General features: G+C 41.2%; 1 protein-coding gene and 1 non-coding gene across 2 annotated transcripts in view; one reads left to right on the forward strand and one right to left on the reverse strand.

Annotated features, from left to right (window-relative positions):
• The window catches only part of nrxn2b (neurexin 2b), a 550,653-nt gene that overhangs the window by 368,197 nt on the left and 159,620 nt on the right, over positions 1-22,836 (reverse strand). The window lies entirely within an intron of this gene.
• Positions 17,884-17,957, forward strand: trnat-agu. The gene has a single exon. It is a non-coding gene; the product is annotated as a tRNA-Thr (tRNA).

Raw genomic sequence — 22,836 nt, forward strand, 5'->3', positions numbered from 1 at the left:
AATGTTACAAAGTGAGAAATATGACTTTTTTAACAGCAGCACCTGCTATAACCAGATATTATTAAAACCATCAGCTGCTAAAAAGTTTAAACTTTGCGTCTCAATTAATGTGTTTTCCCCTTTCTTACTGGGATACTGGCTATATGTATAATACATAAGACTTGCATTGTTTATATTTCCAGGACATTATCATATCTATTAGTCCATTATTGTGATGCTGACTCCATCACACACAAAAACACTTTACAGGAAGTTTTTCATGTGTCCCAGTGAATCCTAGTAACAGACATCAGGGTCAGACAGACCCCTGGAGAGGGTTCATAAGGTAAGTGCTATTACTGCCCGTGTACAGTGACACTCCTGGGAAATTTGTACAATATGATGTGCGATTGGGTCAAAGCTTTTGATAATAAAATACATATGGCCACTAGAGCTTGCTCTGAAATATAGAGGTTTGGATGAGTATTAATCTAATCATGTTTAACCGTACTGTGTACTCTCCGGGAGGAGGATGGAGAGAGAGAGAGAGAGAGAGAGAGAGAGAGAGAGAGAGAGCTTGTGGATGAGTGAGAAGGAGTATGTGAGTATGGACAGTGTAGATGTGATACAAAAATATTCTCAGCCCAATGTTACTCTTAAGAGTATGAACACTGCAGACTGGATTCTCTCCTAACAGACAGTGACGGCTGACTCATGAACAGGTCCAATGTTCAGCGGTAGGTCCACCTTATATCAGTCTCGTTTATGAAATGGCTGAATCATGTCGTCACTAAGCTGCATTTTATATACAACCTCTCTCGTCCAGGCACAGTTTCTCCTTTCTCCTTTCTATAGCCCTACATTATTCTGTCATAGGGCATAACTTCCACTTGATCACAACAAAATGAAATCAAACAGCCCTGGAAAAGCCAATAGGTGTCTTTACTGACCTACAGTGGTTTAACTTTTTGATGGACACGGCCCGAATCCTGATGCTAGCTGTTCTAGATGCCCAGTCTGGGCAGCTGATGAACTGCTTGTCTCCTCATTATTAGACCATGTTGAGCATTGTTAAAGGAGGACATGGAGTGGCATGCAGTAAACACTTGTTTGCATCTGGGGTTGCACAAAATGTGACATGGATGGGAGGTATAGTGCTGTTATAAAAATCAGAAGTGTATAACTCAGTGACTGTAATCCAAACACAGCAGAGGAGCAGGGAGGGAGGAGAGGCGGCACTGTCATAACGTGTGGTATCCCCCACAATGAGGGGGGAGTACAGGAGCTTGAGAGAGGAGGAGAGCGATGTTAGCAGGGAAAAAGAAGGAGATTTAAAAAAGAAAAAAAAAAGGAAAGCTCGAGTTCATACGGGAGTTGAGATGAGACACGGTGAGGATGTTCGAAAAAAAAAAAAAAGATGTTAGCTTCCATCTCTTTTCCCTCGCTCCAATCCAAAGTTCCCCCTAAAACCAAACTCTCAACATCAATATTACAGAAGGGACATTTCCACCAGCCCCACCCCTCCTTCTCCCATCCCCATCACCCCCTCCCCTCACCTCCTGTATCTCCCGTCATTCACATTTCATTAATATTTCAGTATTGAGAACCCCTATCTCACTGGCTCTGCTCGGCTCTCTTCTCCGTGTTGCTTGCTCACACAGCGCAAAATGATCCAAAGGAGCTCTGACACCAATAATTAAAGAGTTATTGAAATTAGCATTGACTGGCCATCTTGTTGCTGCCGAGTGCCAGCAAAGATTCTCTCTGTGCTTTGATTGCCTAAGCTTTCTCCACATTCTATTAAACCCCGCTCTCGCGATTGACTCAGTCACACAGATAAACGCACACACTCACCAAGCCTCAGCAGTGCTAACACAGTACTGGCACATGCTGTAATATATGAAATTACGCTGGCTGGATAATGAAAAATGGTGCTGCTTAGCAATTAAAGATTAAAAGTAGGGGACATTATTCGCAGCTTTTACACACGATGTGCTGCTGAATAGTATATTTTTTCTTTTTTATATTAGAGTGTTCATTTCAGCAAATACAAATACTTCAGCTTTTTCCATCTAAAGAATATTTTATACGGCAGCCTATAGTATGGGAATGGTAAGAATGGTTGTAAATGCCAATATTATATGCAGCAGCCCATCGAAAAGAGGAAACAACTCCTGTGAAATCCTCCCTGACCCCAATGCCCACCACTCATTCTCTCTGGCATCCATTTTCCCTGCCAGCATCCATCCACCTTTTTTTCTCTTCTAATTTTGTGTCCCAGTCTCTACAGTACGCCATCTTCGCACCCCTTGCCCTGTACACAACATTCACCGTGTTCCGGATCCCTCCAAGCCGGTTCCCTTTGCATCCCTGCAACCCTCGCCTCCTCCCTCCCATCTTTCTCCCCACTGTCAAAGCCCATTCTCTCCCTCCTCCACCAGCTGCGTGGAGCCGAGGCCCGCTGTGCCAAGTGCCATTTGATTAGCCTCTTTTTGGCAGCCACAGTAATTGTGCAGACATTTCCTCTCTTCCTTCTTTCCCTTCATCCATCTCTCTCTTTCTCTCTTTATCAACTGTGCTGTGGATGCATCATCATCACCAAAATCATCATCCCTCGTGCTCCATATCTCTTTCTACATTCTCTCCATCTTCTCCCCTCTTGATGGTGGATCCCTACCATTTTCATCCATGTCACTTTCTCTCCGCCCAAATCTCCCTGTCTCTATGCCAGAAACACACATGAATACATCCATCTCTCTGGTAGTCTTGTACATATTTTCCCTCCCTTCCGTTGTCGTCCCCATTTATCTGCTGCTTTTTTCTTCTTAAATTATACTATTCCATGAACATCCTGTCCACAAATTCACATCTTCTCATCAGTCGAGCTTAAAAGCACCAACGCCATACGTTGGCCAGATATGAGGCAGCAAATGAATTCAGCACCTGATCACATTTAGTCCTGCGTATACAACCAAATGAGCTGTGAGATGGGGAAATTTCAAAGGAAATCAGGAGAACGGCGTGTACGAGACAGAGTTAGGGATGAAATAAATAAAATATACAAATAAATATTCTCAGATACAAACAGTTCACATATTCCCATATTTTCCATGTTTCTCATGAAAGCTCGAGATCGATAGATACGTAGATGAATAGATATTTTATTTATCCCTAGGGGACATCTGCACGTCAAAGCAGCAGAACATGAACAAACCATGGAATAGAATCGACACTGACACTAACATATAGGATGTATACACTTTTCAAGTATGTGTGTCAAAATTGGCCAAAAATGATGTTCAATTTTTCCAGCTACAAAAAACCCAAACAGTCCAACATCTGTCTTTGTGCATGATGTCTATCAGAGGGTGAACCATCCAACGAGAGACATACTACTTGTGTATTACTTAAATAATATAATAAACATAAATAAATGAAGATCTACACAACTACATGTTACAAAATAAATAATCATATACAGTGCTGTTGAATTATTCACTCTTTTCAGCTTGACCTACATTTCAGTTTTAATCAATCAAAGTTACGTCTATGTACCCTTTTTTTCCTGTGTACGTGACTAATGGAGCAACAATTTTTGAAACTGGGCAATGTACATCGATTTGAAGTGTTTGTTTTTGCCACTGACGGGCTCAGATTGTTATTCTAAGTGTCTGACAACAGTATGAAAAGGGTCCCTGCAGAGATATGTTTTTGTTTAACCGGAAACAGCTGTTGTATCACTCTAGCCAAAGCCACCAAACTCAGTTCACAGAAACAGTCATTTTATCATCGCAAAAAACACATACATGACAGAAATAAAACAAAATAAGACTCAAAAAAATCTTTCACTGCTCCAACAATCACCACCAACTCTGGTTTGGTTGAAATAAACTCTTAATTAACCCGAATCGGGAGAGGAGCGAGAGAGATGGTGGACTTCAGAGAAGCAGCAAAGACAGCGCGTAGAGCTGAGGTATTTTCATATCTGACTCAGGAATTACTTTTACTGGACACTACAAGACAGCCCTAGTGCAGCTCGCAGTTAATTGTGCAGAATGAATCTAGTTATAAATTAAAAATATGTATTACACTGCTACTCGTTCAATGTCTGGGATGAAGACACATCCCCTGACAGTAATATGAGTAGGGTTACACCATCTGTTGTTAATGAGAAAGTCGAGCCTCCTTCTTTTCTTTACAGCCCTCCTCTCAGTTTCTTTCTGCCCATACAGTCTCAAAGCCGGTGATGGTAGCACTGGAGTGCGGGAAATCCCTGTGTAGCCAGGTCTCAGTGAAACACATTACACTGCCACCCCGGTATTCCCTCTGTTTCCTCACCAGGCCTGTTAACTCATCCATCTTATTAGCCAGAGATCTCACACTTCCCACGATTATGGATTGGAGATGTGGCTTGTATCTTGTTTAACCCCTGCTCTGCAGCTGCAACATTTCCTCTTGATTTCTCCCGGGATCTCCAGCTCCTCCCCAGGAAAAAAAATAGTGTCCCACATACAAGGACCGCGAGAGGAACTTGCAGGCACATTTCCGAGTGCATCATTGCGGTTATGCTGCTAGCTAAACTGAACAAACTGACCGAGAGCTAAAAGAAATTAGAATAGTAAACAACAGTAGGAGACTGAATGTGCGCTGCTCTTGACAGGCTGCCACCTGGGATGGTGCCAGAAGCAAGACACTTTTAACCGTGTCTGTGTCTTCCTCTATGCCTCAGCTTGATGCTGTGTTTTAAGTGGGGAGTTTTTGTGTTCTTCACCAATTTCAAAAAATTCATGTTTTGACATCTTATTTGACAGGTTATTGGTGAATTTGGAAATTACAGCCTGTCTCTGATACTATCAGGATCAAAACTATGTGCATATGTGTGGGGCATGAACATGTGATCTGTGATTTTTACAGTACTTGAAGCGATTTTCTTTGACTTAAACTTTTAGAACGTGAAGTCTAGATCTTGTTAGATGTCTCAATTATTTAATTTCTTCCTTGATAAAAAAACACATATGAGCATGTAGATGTCAATCACAAATGCTCACCTAACATCTGACACTCAGTGGTCTTGACATGACTGACTGGGAGGGCAGCTTTAGGAACAAGTGATGACTGAGGGAAGCGTTGTTAGTAAGCGCTCCCTGTTTTAGTCATCAATCTCTTACTTTTGCGCACACACACATTCACATGTACACAAACACAATGTCACCACTGCCCTGGAGGGCTTGACACACTGACAAGCAAAAAACTTGCATTAATCTAGCTCCTCTCAAGAAGCACAGTAATATTCAATAGCAAAGCATGAGCGAAAAAATGATTTGAACTCAAATGTAATTGATTTAAAGCCTTGGGTACGTCACACACATCTATCAATCAAGTTTCTACATATATGAGATGTGATGGGAGGTATTCACTGCCACATTCATCTGTCACAGTCCCCGTCTCGTCTGCCATGATATGTGGAGATGTTTTTGAGAGGCAACGCTTTTCTTTCTACTGTGGGAATTTGTGGCTGTATACAGAAAAATGCGACGCATGCAGAGATCAGCTCATATACGCCAGCTTCATTTCAGCCACCTTGCCAGAATGATGCGGTTTAAAGCCAGTTAAGTGGTAAAACTGTTGGGATAAATATTCATGCAAAATGAAAAGAAGAAATCTGTGAAAAAAAAAAGAAAAAGGGAAAAAAAAAGGTGCTGCTGGAACATGGTTTTACACCAAGTGTGGAAACGTTTAGTGTTGAGTAGACTAAGAGGAGGTAGTTGGCAACATGCAGTAGTAATATCAGAGGCTAATCTACGGGTTAGTCTACAGTAAAAAGAAAAAAAAAAGTCAACATTACAATAAATTGATATGTTGATCCCCTTCAGGAAATCAAACATACAGCACAAATTGAGTCTGGACAATTCTGCAGGGTGGATGAGCATTACGACTGTGGTTTTGATCAGCATTCAATACCCTAAAATCAGACACACAATGACACATCTTCTGCAGGAACTAATCTTTTACAGTGTACTGCTCTATTACAGCAACATTACTAACACTACTTAATATTAGTACCTGACTTTTGTCCGAATATTAGAAAAAACAATACAAAAAAACGCTGATAATGACAGAAAAAGTAGAAAATGCAATTAGCTACTTACACGCCACTATTTGCCCTGTCGTGCTCTCTGCCAAATCACCATTACGCCAACCAACCAATGAGCTGACCAAGTGACTGGCAGAGCTGGACGCCCCTGCCTGGCGAATTCTCATGTGTCCACCCTGGCATGACCATTCTTCCGCCAACCATCGGAGAGAAAGGCTTTTAGATGCCCAACACAAATTGCCACCTGCCATCAGCCTCATTATCCCGTGTGCAGGCCTCCCTCTCCACCAACAGCCAGATGCTGAACAAAGCCCACGATACTAACGCGGCAGCTACACAGCTCATTTGTATAGTGTTGCCTAATTATGTCAACATATGCAAAAAGATTTTCAGAGGTAAAGGGTGGCACATAGTGTAGTGCGATTCAAAATGTGGGGAGATCTGGGGATATTGTGGAGCCTGGTCTGTTTTTGGTGAAGTTTCAACAAATACATCAGAGCTCTTTATAATGGAGGTTGCTGACATCTTCGCCAGGAACAGATACACACTTCTGGAAATTCCAACTTCATTTCAACCATTGATTCCTGGTGTATGGATTCACAACTGTGCATGCTGTTCAGAGCAGAGACCATGCCAATGAGGAATGAATAAAAACCGGCATGCTTACATAAAGTTTGGCCATGCAGGATCCCTTCAGCTCTGGGAAAACACCATTGTGAAATGGCAGCCATTTAAGAAGGACACCCTATACATTTTTCAAAGCCGCCCAGGCCTCACCTTTTTTGTGTTCTCCAGTGACAACCGAAATAGAAATCAATGTGTCTGGGGCAGCGTTGGAGCCCGATGCGTTAATGTGGAATCGATAGCTAATGTCACAGTCATTTTTCCTCATCCACCCAGCAATAGAAGCCAGGAGGAAGGCGAGAGCTGGTCTGCACCACTGGGGAGTGACTGAGGGTCAGTGGGCTGAATGAGAAAGGAGACTGCAGAGGGCATTCTGGGAATCCTCACAGACACTCTTCATGTTATGTCTTTCTTCCTCATTCTTCTGGACTCCAGTCAGTCCAATGGCTGTGATACTCACTAAACTGAGATTTTTTTTTTTTTCCTACAGTATGATGTAAAGGAGCTGCTTGCTTTCTGTGACACCATTTTTTAGTGGCGATAAGAGCTAGTTGATTTATTGTCATATTAAGTTAATATTAATAGAAAGATTTTAAATTTCAGGCAAAGATCGCATCCTCACCTCTAAAACTAAATAAATCAACACTAAATAAGACTATGACAATCAAGCAGTTGCCACGTAGTCGCACTGTCTTACACCAATCCAACGATGATGCTCTCTGGGGTCACAGTTGTGAAGAGACTTCAAAAAAGAAATTCCATCATAACAAAAACGGGCTACCGGAGATCACATAAACACATCACACAGACAGTGAAGTCTGAAGCGATCATAAAAAGAACAAACAAAGTTATCAACACAACTGAGTTGGCAAAATGTATGAAGCATGACACCGCGGGCAGCACAAGTGCCAGCAAAGGCATACATTCACAATCCCTCCAAGCCACTACAATCAGAGTTGAGGCTTCCCATAAAGCCCAACTCTGTAATAATCCTGCAGTCCTTAAATATTTATGGGCCAGCACCCACAATCCCCCACCTCTACTTTATTATTTGTCAGCAGAAATGATTTAGCCTCTGGAAGTCTGCTACATAGATACATTTAGGAAATTACAGGTGCACAGCTCATCGTTGGTTATTGCGCTCTCTATACCGCAACCACCAGTCTAAATAGGGTAAACAAAAATCTTCAGAGTCTATAGAATTGCAAGCAAACCAGTGTTTGGTGGCAGGCAGGCAGACACCTATCCACTGTGATTGCTTGGCAGAGTAAACATATACTTTTGGATGGGATTTGCTGCTGTGCTTTGAATACAGGCAAACTGTTAAACTTGTGTGCACTGCAAAGTGTCAACTATGGCTACATGAGAATAGCACAGTTTAGAAATATGATATAGTTAAAATTATTTTTCTTTGTTGTTGTTTTGTAAGGAGCATGTTTTTATTCTTACACTTTTCTTTTTCTTTTTTATTTTTTTGGGTGACAACAAGGCAAATGCCGATGGTGCCAAAGTCGACGTGGAACACTTTCCAAGATGATAGGTCTCTGATATGTGACCAGAAATAGCTTTGTTTTGTCTCCAGGTTTCTTTTCAGCTCATGTTTCCTCATCACTGGAGTGGCTGTGCCACTGAATGCCTTCTGGGGATAACACATAGCTACAGTAAATAATAGCATTTAGTACAAAATGAGAAAGTAGTTTAACGACACATCTCCCCGAAATGAAGCCGTACCTTCAAAGAAAGAAGTGTGCCTGTACGTGCATGTGCATCCAAGTCAGCAATGCAATGTAGGTTATTTTGCAAGACGTGAGCATGCGCACATAAAAATGTGTCTTTTGAAGTGGTCCACAGATTAAATTACTTTCGGCATGGACGGTAGGGAGGGGGAAATTGAGAAAATGATTAAAAAATAAATGGAAAAATGATTTCCCATTCTGGGCCCTGTCACAATGGAGGGAGAAGGCAATGGGGCGACTGCATGGATATTTGTCTGGTTGGGGCCAAAGCATGCCAGTTGTAGCTGCTCATTATAAGACATTACCAATTTATCCTCCTCTATCTCTCCCGACCACTGCTGGCTGGGGACTCCTGGGCCAGATTACCTAAATGAAATAATCCTAATCTCTATTCGCAGTTAATTATGTCCACAGAAAAACAATCCCAGCTAGGCCGGCGCCCTTTCAGCACACTGAATGGGTCCTCATGTGATACCCAGTGAGTGACCTTGAAGCTCTCATGCTACGTGCCGCTCTAAGTATGAATGTGAATGGGTGTTTTGTAGGTTGTTCTCAGGTTTAACAAGTCTCAGGTAAACTGGAGAACTAATCCTCTCCCACCACAACAACAACAAAAAGAATACGTGTGATATAGCAGCATACAGTAGCTGCAATGCTGTTACTCAAGTGGCCTCACTTTAGACCTGGGAAGCTTTTATTAGCTTCAAATCTATACCAATAACCCTGAATCAGATAGGCAGTATCAGCTGGGGGATCAGTCACACACAGAATACCTCCACTGCCCTCTCCTTGTACTGGGCCATGTACTCATTGCCTCTACCTCCATACGTCCATCTTTCGTTTATTCTAATCTGTATCAGGGCCTTGGAGTGTGTGTCTATGTGTGCTTGTGTGTGTGGTGATGTTGGCGGGGGGTGGACTGGATGGAATGGCCCGGTTGCCATCCATTAGGACTAAGTCATCCATAAATTACCACATCCGCATCCACACTTCACCAATTGCCACATAATTACATTTCAAAGACATAGCGTGCGTTGACCTCCGAGAGGGGCTCGTGGTAATAAATAACAGGCACTGTAAATCTCATTGCTCAGTTCTGTGAGAGCTTCTTGATGTGCCGTCCCACATGTACAAAAGCAGAAGGTAGACAAGGTTCTCCACATGATTGGTGAAATGCAGGTGTTTGAATATTGATGCAGGGCTTGGAATCATAGTTGATGTACATGTGAGAACATAAACACTCAGATGTTTACATCCTTCTTCATATTCATGTGTTTTGTCTCTCTGTTGTGATCCGTTCTCTCTCTGATCAAGGACTCTGTGGTTGTTTAACATGATTTAAAGGGATATTTCACTGCTGGAGATAAGGTCTTTTCATAAAACTGGGCTTTCCATGCAGCAGAAAGATGCAAATATTTTTGAAACTGCTGCTATGTGACCTGAGCACACAGAGAAAATGGGCTGTGGCTTGCTCTAAAGGTTGAAAACCTGCAGCAACCAGAATGTAGTGCGCTGCATGGACCACTAAATGCTCCGATTGGTGGGTAACAAACTGCGAGTAGGGCTGTGCTTGGTTTTTGCTTACAGCTAAACAGTACACTAAAATCTGTTTCTGAAAACATCTGAGTCAAGAAATAGTGAGGTATATGATCATATCAATCAAATATATGTCAGATTAAGCATGATCAGGGGTAAACAGATGTTTGTAGACCACTCTTAGTTGTGGTATGTGAGGCCACGTAGGGTCAGATCAGGAAAAGATAAACCAGAGGTGGTAAAGTTTGGGGGCTATTAGGACAAAATTTTCTATAGATGTAGACATAGATTGTCAGAAAGGAGAACATTCCTCAGTGGGACAATGCCCAGAGCATGATTTGGTCTTTGAGATAGGAATGGTATGGGTGGAGTTAGACAAAACGTCATGCTATATATTGTGTTGTCTGTATGTTAAGGGCAGAGTCTTCTGATCGGACACTGAAGCTCTCTTGGATGGCCGGCATCTGATCTGATACTGCTTGTTAATAAAGGTATCTTCAACTCAAGCTTGTATCAGCAGAGTTCTTCCTACATCATCATCATACCACTGCTTGGCAGGACCTGGCTGATATACTTCAATAGGCAACGCAGTGACAGAATCTCCATTCATCTTTGATCAGCACTAGTTGGGCAGTCTGATCCATGTTTTGTATGCTGGCCCTCTCTAGATCCAACTGTCTGTGGAGACGGGCATGCAACAACCCAGCAACAGTCCAACAGGGAGCTCTGGGTGCAAGCAGCATAGAGGGAAGTGAAACATGGTTCATTTGCATATACTAGCCACACGATGATGATACAGAGCTGATTGGAAATCAGCAAAGTCTCTCCTTAAAGAGTGGCTGTCTTCCTGTCAAACACGTACCAGGGTGAACAAGGCTTAGCCATGGACAAGGAGGGAAAGACTCAGCATGTGTTCATGGATCCAATGCTTCTTCTTTCTCTATAAATGGCATTGGAAGAACTAGATGACCTTTAATGTTTCAGTCTGATGTCACTGTGATGAATTAGAACAGCCTGATTAGGTTGAGTGTGATTGGTTTGATGATATTTACCTTTATATAAATCAGTAAAAGGACATGATCCCATCCTGCAGAGTCACTAGTGGCAATCTGTAAAACCTCAAAGAACAAAACTTTTGACAGACCAAGCAAAGAAGCCTGGAAAAGCTGTTCTCAATAACTGCCCAAGTATTACAGTCTTCACTGGGCGAGCCTTCCGCCATCACCAGCAGCTGTGTGTGATGGCTGAGACAGAGCAAGGACAGGATGCAGAAGGAAGCATTGTTTATGTCCTGATGCTCCTGCCTCTCCCTCCACCCTATCCCGTTTGCCATCCATCAGTACCTGACAACCTTGACAGGTTAGAGAGAGATAGCACCTCAATACCACTGGGATAGGACAGGCAAGATACAAGCAGAGACTTGGAGTATTTGTGTGTTTGTGTTTTTGTGCGTGTGGGTGTATGTGTGTGTGTGTGTGTGTGTGTGCAAGGCAAAGGAGGGGTCATGCCTTGCAGGTTACAACTTCACATCCTCATCCCACACTTATGATATGTTGACAGACCAAGAGAGACACAAAGAGGAGGAGAGGGCCAAAGAGCACTCAGGGAATATGTGTTCATACCGAATGTGTGTGTGTGTGTTTCTGTGTAGAGGCAGTAAATACAACACATTTTTTTTTAACAGACACAAATAAAGCAAAATATCTTGCAAACATGGTGCTGTGGCAGTGAGTCAAAACACCACTGTGTATGAGCATGCAATAAAACACAAAGGTTTTACCTCAGACAAGAATAATATGAATTTAAGACACGTTTTCTTATTTTCTGTGGTTTTATAAAACCACAGAACCACAATCCCCGTGGGATTACATTTGACTTGACTATTTCCTACAGCAGGACTACACATTGTACTGATTAGGTTTAGGTCAATGTTAAGAACATAAATTGGAAATCTGGAGCAAAGGTACTAAGATGATGCTGTAAAAAATGCCTCTCCGTAGTACATTGCAACAACAACTCTATAGTTTAAAGAAAAAAAAAACATCATCACATGGGGTGATGATGGGACATGGGGGAAATGTTTACTATTTATTATTATTTTATATGCACAAATAACATACCTAAAAATACTTCTTGTTCAAGTCTACACCTTTAATTATCAAAAAGAAACATGTTTCCTTATTTCATCGTGGTGCAGCAGCTCAGCACAGAAAGTGCATACAAGTTGAAAGAGAATAAAACAGATGTGAAATATTTGCTGAAGACTGATCCCAGGGGAGATTTTATAGATGCTGACCCTCTGAGAAGGATTTCAAAGTATACTCATGCACAAGGAAAGCCACGCACGCACGCACGCACGCACGCACGCACACACACACACTCTGAAGAAGAGACGTGGCAGAGCCATATGGACTAAATGGATTTAGCAACAGTGGATTGAGGTGGCATGCTGTGCAGGTGAGTACACACTCCGAACTGAGCAGATGCTTCGCAGAGGGGGGGTGGGGGTGTGGTGTGCTGGGGGAAGGAACATGTGATGCGTATGTGTGCCAGGGGGGTTTTGAATAACGCACCGTCTACTACGTATGAGCTTGGCCACATGTGAAAGTGTGTTTCTCTTCATGCATTTACAATATGTCCTCCTCTATTAACACATATTGTTAAATACTGCTGAATAAACAGCAAGAACACACACAGACGCACACTCCTTCACCCTTGAGATGCAGTTGCCAAATCCGTCACCTTAATCAACAAATATGCACCAAAACTCCGTAAGCTTTTCCGACATGGCATCCGGAAAGCCCAATCACAGCTAATAAAGGAGGCTAATGAACTCCTCTCATTATGTAGATGCTAATCATGTAACACAATCTTGTAATTTGACACACTTGATTTATGGAGGAGGACCCCCCCCACCCCAACACCGATATCACTATCCACCCACAGTCCACCCCCCTCCATACAGAATATCTTTTACCATTAACAATCTGAGCATGTCACGGTATGAAGCGTGTAGAGCTGCAACATGCATAATGAGGTGCTTAGGCAACTTATCGTGCACTGAGACGACGAGAGAGAGAGGGGGGGGAGAGAGAGAGAGAGAGAGAGAGAGAGAGAGAGAGAGAGAGAGAGAGCACAGATCACAGCTGGAGCTGTCAATGTGTGGCAGAAAGATGACAATGTCAAGGTGACCGGCTGTTTATGTGAGGACTTGTTTCGTACACGGTACATACTTCATACTTTGTGCACAGTACACAGGTGTACAAAAAACAAACACACACGCATTTCTATTTTAACGGATTTAAAACCTGCAGCAAGAAAGCCACGTAAAAAGGAAATAAATCCAAAATCCCCCTAATAATCTTCTAGAAGAAACATAGCTAACGCTCAATGTGTTTGACTTACTCAACCATTTTATATAAACAGCAGATAATAAAAAGACCGGGGCTGACAGAATGCTGCTGCCAATTAAAATTCACAAAGAGAAAGTAAAATCATTTTGTTTTTGTCTTTACCAGTGTACTCTTGGAGCTGTGTGCCCAGGCACAACCTGCAGCATGTTTATTATTTGCATCTACAAGTTCCTCCTCTTTGACCTTTGTGACTATTGGGGCAGTATTGTACAAGAATACTCTCAAAAATTAAGCAGATTTCAGTATGCCTGCTGACCTTTTTTTAGTATACCCACCTTGTCTCTTTTCCAGTGTGAAGACAGATACAGCAAATACATGTTGTTACCGTTACTCAAAATCATGATAAGCACTGACTGTGCAGACTGAAAAATACTGTCCAACAAGGAAAATGAATGAATGGGGGTGGCTGTGGGAAAGGCTCCATCACTCATTAGCAACTGTCTATTGTCAAATTCAGAGTGAGGGGAGGTCTTGTCATGTGATCCACTGCTACACTGTTGCATATGTTTATTTGTGTAAAAAGAAGCCTTAGAGATTACTTTCTGTTGTGGGTGGTGGATGGTGATAATGCTATTATTGATGATGACAATAACGTTTTTGACAGATAATGATTGTGACAGCAAAGGAACTATCAAAAGTATGAATACCAGCCATGATGGCAATGACATGAGTGGCAATGATATTTGAAGAATGAGTAGGACAGTGATAATAAGAGCAGTGAGGCTGTCGGTGATGATGATGATGATGATGATGATAGTCATAATATTGTCTTATTGTAGCTTAATATCTTATGTGACTTTACTGTAACGTCCTGCATATATGATCATACATCCATGCATTCATATGGCATTTTTCATTCCATTTTTTTTTTTCATATTTATTCATTTAGCCTACACAAAACTGAGTTTGGTTATTGTAGCTGGAGGACAATCAAATCCATGACCTTGACCTATGGGGACATTAAGCTTTGGACTCACCAGCACCATGTTTTGACAGCATAAAACGGCTATGAGAATAGCACATAATGCTGCTCCATGGGTGATGGAGGCAGGCATTTCAACCCTTTGGTAACAATCTCTATTTTGTGACAAAAACTGGATTCAGCTGTTGTATACAATCCAACCTCATAATCTGCTATTACAGGATCAAATCCAATTTTCATGTCAGCAGAGGCGGCATTATCCCACACCTTTCAACATACTGTCACAACAGACTAGATATAGAGCGGCGAGGCCATGTTTTCCCTGGTGATTTCACCTTTAAAGACAGCATTTTCTATTCTTGAAATGAATACAGATTCAGTTTAATCCAAATTAGTGCATCTTTTTATTAAAAATGCCCAAAAATTCAGCATCAAGTTATTCATGTAAAATCAACATTGCATCAATTGTATGTGTGTTTGATCTGAAACTAATCCTGATACCTATAATAGCTTTTTTTTCCTTTCTTTCTTTTTAAAAGATTAAGTAACTTTATCTCAAATAAAGACCAACCGAGGCCAATGTGGTGTCTTGTTTTGTTTGGTATTCAGTTTACTATCACATAAGAAAATCCTCACATTTTAAAATCTTGAATCAACAAATGTTGGACATTTGCACATGAGTCTGTGATGCTGTATGTGTATACGTGGTATTAACAGCCCAATCTGTGATCACTTCTCTGTGTATAAAATGTCTGTAAAGCCAACAAATCCAAGAAGGCTTCCACAACAGCCAAATCACACCACGTCACTGTTGCCCTAAACATGCATCTTAGCCCTGAAGGAAATCAGAGTGATTGCATCTGATGCACACCGGATGGTGGCGGTACTCAGAGACGGAAAACACAGAGGAGAGGTTGAAAAGGAGAGAGGAAGAGAGGAGGGATGGCAGGGAGACAAACATGAAACAGATGGAAGAGTCAGAGACGGAGGTCATCGTCATTCATGTCAGAGATGAAACTGTGATTCTAATGAGAGGAAACCGTCTCCTCTTATCTATCCATCTCACCTTAGGAATCTGATGATGATGTATCATAAGCAAACATGTCTGCTTGGAAAGAAACAGATAATGAGGCAGGTGAGACCCTGAAGATGGACTGACAGGGGAAAAAAAAAAGAGACAGTGGAACAATTCAAAGCGCCTTGCTCCAAGTCAAGGCGGAGGAATGAAATTATGTTTGTTTCAACAAACAAAGCCATTCTGTGCGTGTTAATGAGGATGTGAATAGGATTGCCACGGAGTCAATATCAAGCATACCCTTTCATCTACAACGTGGAGGAAATCTGTGTCGTTGCTGCCGTTGTGTTAAGATGTTGTTATATCCCTATTAGAGAAGCATCTAGCACAGAAAGAACAGACACGGGGTGTAGACTTAATATTGCTTTCATTAAAGTGACACTTTGTTCTCCATATTTGATGAAATACAGCTGTGATTACATTAGATTGACATTGTAAAATTATATATTTACCATAGGCATTTCAAATTGTTGATCACACCCTTAGCCACAGTTTCAGCTGGGATTCATCTACTTGAAATTAATCAACTAAATGTAATTAAATAAGCAGAATACCTGCTTAGTAGGACATGATAATGGAATCATACTCAAAGTGTTTGGAGGGTTAAATTTTCACAAAAGATCCCTTCCCGAAGTCATTCAGTGGAACACAATTCAATCTGCATGCATGAGTGCCAGAACTATACATGATATTCTATTAGATTCTATTTCTGCATAGCTTTTCACACAACTAGCCTTGATGTGTCCAACTATTTGTATCACAGTCTTATTGTAATCACTTTGTTACAAGACAGAATATTACTAATCTATCTGGACTCGCTTTTAGCATTCTATTAGCACTCTATACTGTAGTATACATTCATCTGTGTTTGAAGTCAAAATATCTATATCTTGTAGTGCATTTTTTTCTGCGACAGCAAATATATAGATTAGGGTTCTATGCTGCTCTAAAACAACAGCATCAAAAGCCTGATAATGTGTTTGGCATCTACTTTAAGTGAGCCAATAGAGAAATATTTCTGCTTAAATCGGAGCATAACAATATGAACACGGGGCAAAAACTAAAACTAGCTATTTAGCTAAAGTAAATGAGAGGTCATTTACAGCACATTAAAAGACATCCATGTAGGCCTATGTAGCAAGTACATTCTTGAAGCTTCTTATATATTTGCCTATATGACAGTGACATAAAATGTTCAGAGGTCAGGTGTAAAATTCACGACAAAGCAGCAAACACTACTGTGTGTCAGCCATGGATTTAACAGTTTTCCAGTGTGCAACACATTGGCACCTGCAAAGAGGCAGGCTTGGCAGCAAGCCCGACAAACAGCAAATCTCTGGAGTGCTGATGCCAGGCAGTGGCATGGACACCCCATCACCATGGAGACAGGGTCCTGACTGGGAGGCCAGCAATATCGCAGCCATGGGAAAAAAAAAGAGAGCGAAAACAACAGATATCTAGAAAGATTGTAAGAGAGGCGCTGGCCTCAAAGCGAAAGACTGGGTTTCGAGGTCAGTTAAAAGAAAGAGAACAATACAGATACTGGAGCAACACTTGCTTTTTCTTCAATATGCATCATCCTTTTTTTTCTCCTCGTCTATTTATCGGGGAGACTTGAAATGAACTTGACTTTACTGTCTCATTGATGGTCATCAGCACCCAACTGTCTGCATGACCTATGAAACATGTATGAATCTTATGGAGACATATCCTCTAAAAACAGCTGCTGAAGGCTGCCAAACATTAGTCAATACAGTAAAATAATTCCTGCAGTTCCACTCAGCCTCTCTTCTGCTTTTTTCATTAATATCAAAAACTCTCTTTAGACCACAGCAACACAGTAATTACAAAAGTTACCTCCCCTCCAAACTTGAGCAAGATTTGGTGGTAGATTCACTGTAGAGGAAAGTTCTAACCACCATAAGTCCGCCACCTGTGGCAGGTGGACTGCTGTTGAAGGGGAGGAAAGGATGTGATTTAATCATGAATGACAGCCTCCCTCCTACCACACCTACTGTTAATTACTCCTAATAGCACAGCATGTCGCAAAATTAGCAGTTGGTGACAACGATGTACAAAAATAGGTCCCTTATGGAACTAGGACACACTGATCTAGTGTAGTTCACTGAGAGCTTGCAGCACCATGGACAGTGCCAAAGCACTGCTTTATTCTGAAACAAAAATTTAAATATATAAACAGCAGCTACAGCTAAAATTGCACCCCATCTTAATGTTTATATCATGCAAGTATAATTTTGGCTAAGAATTCCATTAAAACATTAACACAGTGTGAATTTTCCCTAATTTATTCTGCAACTGCAGTACGAAACAGTTTCATATGTCTGGAGTTCTAAAGAGAGCCATGAAAAACCACAAAAAATACATTTTCATACAAAACATTGCTAGTATGATAAAAAAAAAAGGGATTTTGCATTCATACCAACTCAACAATAAAGCAAGATTTAGCTGCAACATTAAAAACTGGTGTGAAACTTGTGCAAGCAGGCGCTGTGGCTTAGTTGGTTAAAGTCCCTGTCTAGTAAACAGGAGATTCTGGGTTTGAATCCCAGCAGTGCCTTTCACACTGGTTTTTTGCACTGATGTGTGATCTATCATACACTTTATCTGTACCCATCATGTGCAATTTCTACCCAAGTGCAATTTGTGTATAAACTGTGTAATTCTGTAGAAGTTTTGGAACTATATTTTAGGGCAATTTTTCTTATCGTTCTTAGTGGCAATACATGTTTCTTACATATTTTTTTCTTTTATATAGTCAGTATTTATATATAGTCAGTTTTTATTTATTTCATTTTTTAATTTATTTTGTATTTCCTTTATTCCTGTTGCTATTATTATTTATTTATTTATTTTCTCAACTGCTATGGGTTGACAGGAAGACGAAACAGGAAGTCTTTTGGAAAAGATGGTAACACCTGCCTCAAATTTACAAGTCCATTTCGTACACAATATATCAGTGATTGCTAACTGCTGGATCATTTAAATTCATGATTTAAGTACAAGCACATGGTAAAAGTGCGTGTTTCATCACTGCGACAAAATCCTGTAGATAAAGACCATAATTCTACATATTTTCTTGCTGCACTCACAGCAACACCCTTTCAGCAAGTTGTTGGGGTTCATTGTGTGGGTGTCACTTATTCAGTAACAATGCCTTTGCTTCTGCCATGTGGTGTAGCGCATTAATGTGTAATATTCAAAGTTAAATGACTAATAATGGTCGTACTTGTTTTGATGAAGAACATACAGCATGCAATACCCCTAAAAATGTACATATGCACAACAAATACACGTATACATGAAAAGAGATGAATTTATATACCGTACCGAGCACTACTCATCGACTGAAAAAAAGAAAATAGAAAAAAAAAGAGGAAAAGGACACTGAAGATGCAGAGTTTAAAGTGAGAGAATATTTTATAGACTGTTTTAAAAACCAAAGCAGTTGAATTCAAACCAATCTATAACAGACAGAAAGAGCTTTTGGTTGCAGGTTTGTGTATTAAGTTCTAACTGAGCAGCATCCCTGTCACATTCACTTTAAAATTCACCACAAAGTGAAGCATTGATTTTTCATCATCATCATCACTAACTCCACCATAACCACACTGTAGATGATTTTAATCAATTATGCATACACTATTCAAACATGATCTGCGCAATTCTAATTGCCTCCCCGCTGATCTCCATGGCAACAAAGGCTCCAAGCACCACAGCAGAGTTTCCTCCCCATTACTCCCAAGCACAATCATACATTTTTCCCTCCCCTTCGCTCTAATTTCCCCCATTAACTCTAAATCAGATATTGAAAAAAGCAAGTAATACACTCATCCATTTTTAATAATGCTTAACTAAGGGTGTCGTTTCTCTGTCTACCCACCAAACTCTCTCTCTCTCTCTCTCTCTCTCTCTCTCTCTCTCTCTCTCTCTCTCTTTTTCCTCTTTTTGCATGGTCTACTAATAAAACCCACAGCATGAAGCATGTTTACGGCACGCTGTGGTGTGGTGTGGCAACAAGTGGGGAAAAAAACAAGATGAAAGTTATACAAACATTTCTCTAAGGAGGTAGAGCTTTTCTTGAGTCTGCTCTTAAGGCATGTGTATTTATGTAACATGCTGCATAAAATTAAAATAATTGCACTGACCTTTTCCAACACTGACTTCCATAAAAACACATTCTCCATTACATTTCAAATCATTATACATGATTAACACCTTCAGTTTCCATCAGACTGCAAATAATGTACATTCAAAGACATCTAATTGGGAATATCAGGTCTTCTTTCTTTGTAAAGACCAGTCAGCATGTCAGCTATCACAGGGCAGCAATGACACTGCAAGACACCTGTTTGTTTTTTGTGATTTTTGTTTTTTTTATTTCTTTTCCAGTTGTTGAGACAGTCCCACATGGTATACCTAAGGTACAATGTGTAGGAACTGGGCACAGCCAGCGCCCTGGATGCACCAGGGTGTGACAGGCTGGGGCTAGTTATTAGCACGCTAACTTAAGTAGATATCACTGCAACATAACACACAGACGTGTTTGACATAACATTAGAAGTTCAATGTTAGTTCTTGTTTTTTTTTTTTTTTTTAAATTTCAACTAAAATCCTGGTCATATCTTACACATTGCCCCTTTAATTGGTAAAATTTGGATGTGTTAGTATATTTTCATTGACAGGGCCAAACCAATGCAGTCACAACTTCTTATTGGGCTTTCATCCCTTGACTGTGGACAGCTCTATATTTAATTGCACTGATCAATGTTTCAATTACCTTTGGTTCAAAAATATATATACTGCATATATAATCAAATGACTGACCAAATTATTCAGACCCCAACATAGAACTGAGGTAGAGCAGGAAGTCTGGTTCAGGTTGGAGCAGGCACATTATAACTACCCTCTAATGAGAGTGGAGTTATGGTGAGAGAGTGTGAGACTAACAACGGAAGCCGAGGCATGTACTTTGTGTGTGTGTGTGTGTGTGTGTGTGTGTGTGTGTGTGTGTGTGCGCACACGCACGCACGCACACGTGGGCCAACCTGGTCTTGCATTTGCAGATGTGTGTGATTTTTCTCTCTGCCCTTGCTTTTATCTTACTGAACTCACATTGACATTTACACAAACACACCCACCCCCCTCGCATCCATCCATTCACAACACCTACATCATGAAGGCATCTAAGCAGTACATGGCTGCTAACAAGCTCTCCCTTCGGCTCTGAGTGTTGATTAGGCCAGGGAGTCAATAAAAACCACAGCCAGAGCCCAGGGGTGCCACACACCCTCAGGTGTCTTTTATCAGCCTCTCCCCAGCCTTCAGCTTCGCCAGCAGTCAATAGCTAGAAGAGACTAATCCATAACTACAGCAGCAGGGTGTCTGAAGTGTGCCCACATGATTAAGAGTGAACAGTTGAGCAGCGTTAGCACCGACATCTGCCGAGCCGGGAGCAACGCTAGTGTCCCGTTATCGTAAACAGGTCCGCCATAAAGGAAACAGATAAACAGGCTTCAGTTTGCACACACACACACACACAATTGTGAAACACACATTTTCACATAAGACACATACATCCAGCTCATTTGACACACATCTGGAGGAGTGTCAGGGCAAGGCAGATAAATGCTTGCCCCGCTGTCCCCGAAAAACACGGGGGTTTCGTCTGAGGATGAAAAACTTAAACATAAAAGGCTAACACGCACACAGATATGAACACATGCTCTAGTTAGTGTGTAGACACACCATTTAACACACAGAGGGTGTGTGACGGTTTACCAGTACACTACCTTCAAACCAGCTCTTCCAAACAGTGTTCTCTAACATGCACAAATAAGCACACAAAAACATACAACCTGTTTCATTTTTCCTCGCTACCATGTCAACACTTTGACTCAGTCACACCATTTTACCAAAATGAATTAATTAGGCTTTAAGTTCTGTAATCAGTGGAGTAGCTAACCAAGGCAAAGTTAATATAATTTTGTGTGTAACTACAGTGAACACTGAAAAATTCCTGCTGTTGATCATTTCTAAACTGTCCTGACAGTGCTGAGTCCAAAATGGAGTTACCAAGGCTCAAACACCACCGATTATGTGATGGATGACACGCAAATAAGGTTTGCTCTGGATCGCTGGACGTGAAGTGGAACATTTGGCTTATGTCTTTGTTGGCGAGGAACTGCTACTCAGAATAGCGCAGTTTTTAATCATGTTACTTGAGCTTGCCTCTATAACAGTGAAAGCCTGCAATTGCAGTTCATGTATTTAATGCGAACAAAAAGAAATACATCAAACATAATTTAAGTTAATAAAGTAAAAAAAATGCAAACAAAAACGTACTCCGAGAAAATGCGTTGATTGATGAAGATGATGGTGAAAAGCAGTACATTCCTGCACCTTAAAAATGGTGCAGCAGAACATGTCTCCACACCTGAGGGTGTAATAGAGTTTTCTGGGTGATGCACAGTAGCCCCTGGCTGTGATCAGCGTGCCCTTTGTGAGTGTGAGCCCAGCATGTGAGCGCTGTGTTTCTATGTCTGTGCAGTTGTGTAAAGCGCTGCTGCCTGCCTGCGTGATGGATGCCCCTCTTTGTAGCACAGGTTAGAAGGCATCCTTGATGGGATAGGCCAACTGTTCATCACTCCCCACCCTTTACCTCTCTCCCGCCTCTCCTTCGTTGCTACCCTCCGCGCCTCCATCCATTCTCCCCTTCCCATTCCAGCTGTACATGACAAATTGCCTACACAAGAAATGCGTTCTCCGATATCTAGCCATTTTTCCTCCGCCACAAGCATTTCTTCACCCTTTCATCTGATTGCTTCTTTTTCTTTCTCTGCCTCTGTTTTTGCCATCCTCAGCCATCTATCTCTTATGGAAGGCCGGTGGTTAATGAATCTCCAATGTTTTTCATTTAGTTTCAATCTAAATCCTGACAAGTTGGACCCATCTTTGCTGAACTAAGCCAAATTACTTACCTTTAGTTCAGTAAAGCCAAAGGTAGTTTAAAGAAACACTTTATCTTATCAGTTTGATTGAGCTTTTAACTGAAGTATTGGCACTTCGAAGCCTTGCTAAAACTTTTTTACTGCTTCTTATTGTATTTAGGTAGATCTTTTTATTCCTGAGGGACACACAATGCTGATTACTGATTATGAGGGACTTTAAGTAAAATCTATGTGAGCAGATCCTCAATATCTCCATTGTGTCTTTATTATCTAAGTACACATCCTCTCTGATGTATCGGTCGCATAACATTAATCTGTGTTTACCGCAGCTGCCGGAGAAGATACCCTGGGATTTATGCACACCCTAGCTTCCTCACTTTGGTGTAACTGCTCCTTCCGCTGCTACTCATCCACTTATCTAACCAGCGAGATGTTAAGTGAAATGCATTAGGGTTCAGCATCCCACCTAGCCATTACCACTGAAGCTTG

This window comes from Chelmon rostratus, chromosome 23 (genome assembly GCF_017976325.1).
Source record: "Chelmon rostratus isolate fCheRos1 chromosome 23, fCheRos1.pri, whole genome shotgun sequence".
NCBI classification, from domain to species: Eukaryota; Metazoa; Chordata; class Actinopteri; order Chaetodontiformes; family Chaetodontidae; genus Chelmon; species Chelmon rostratus.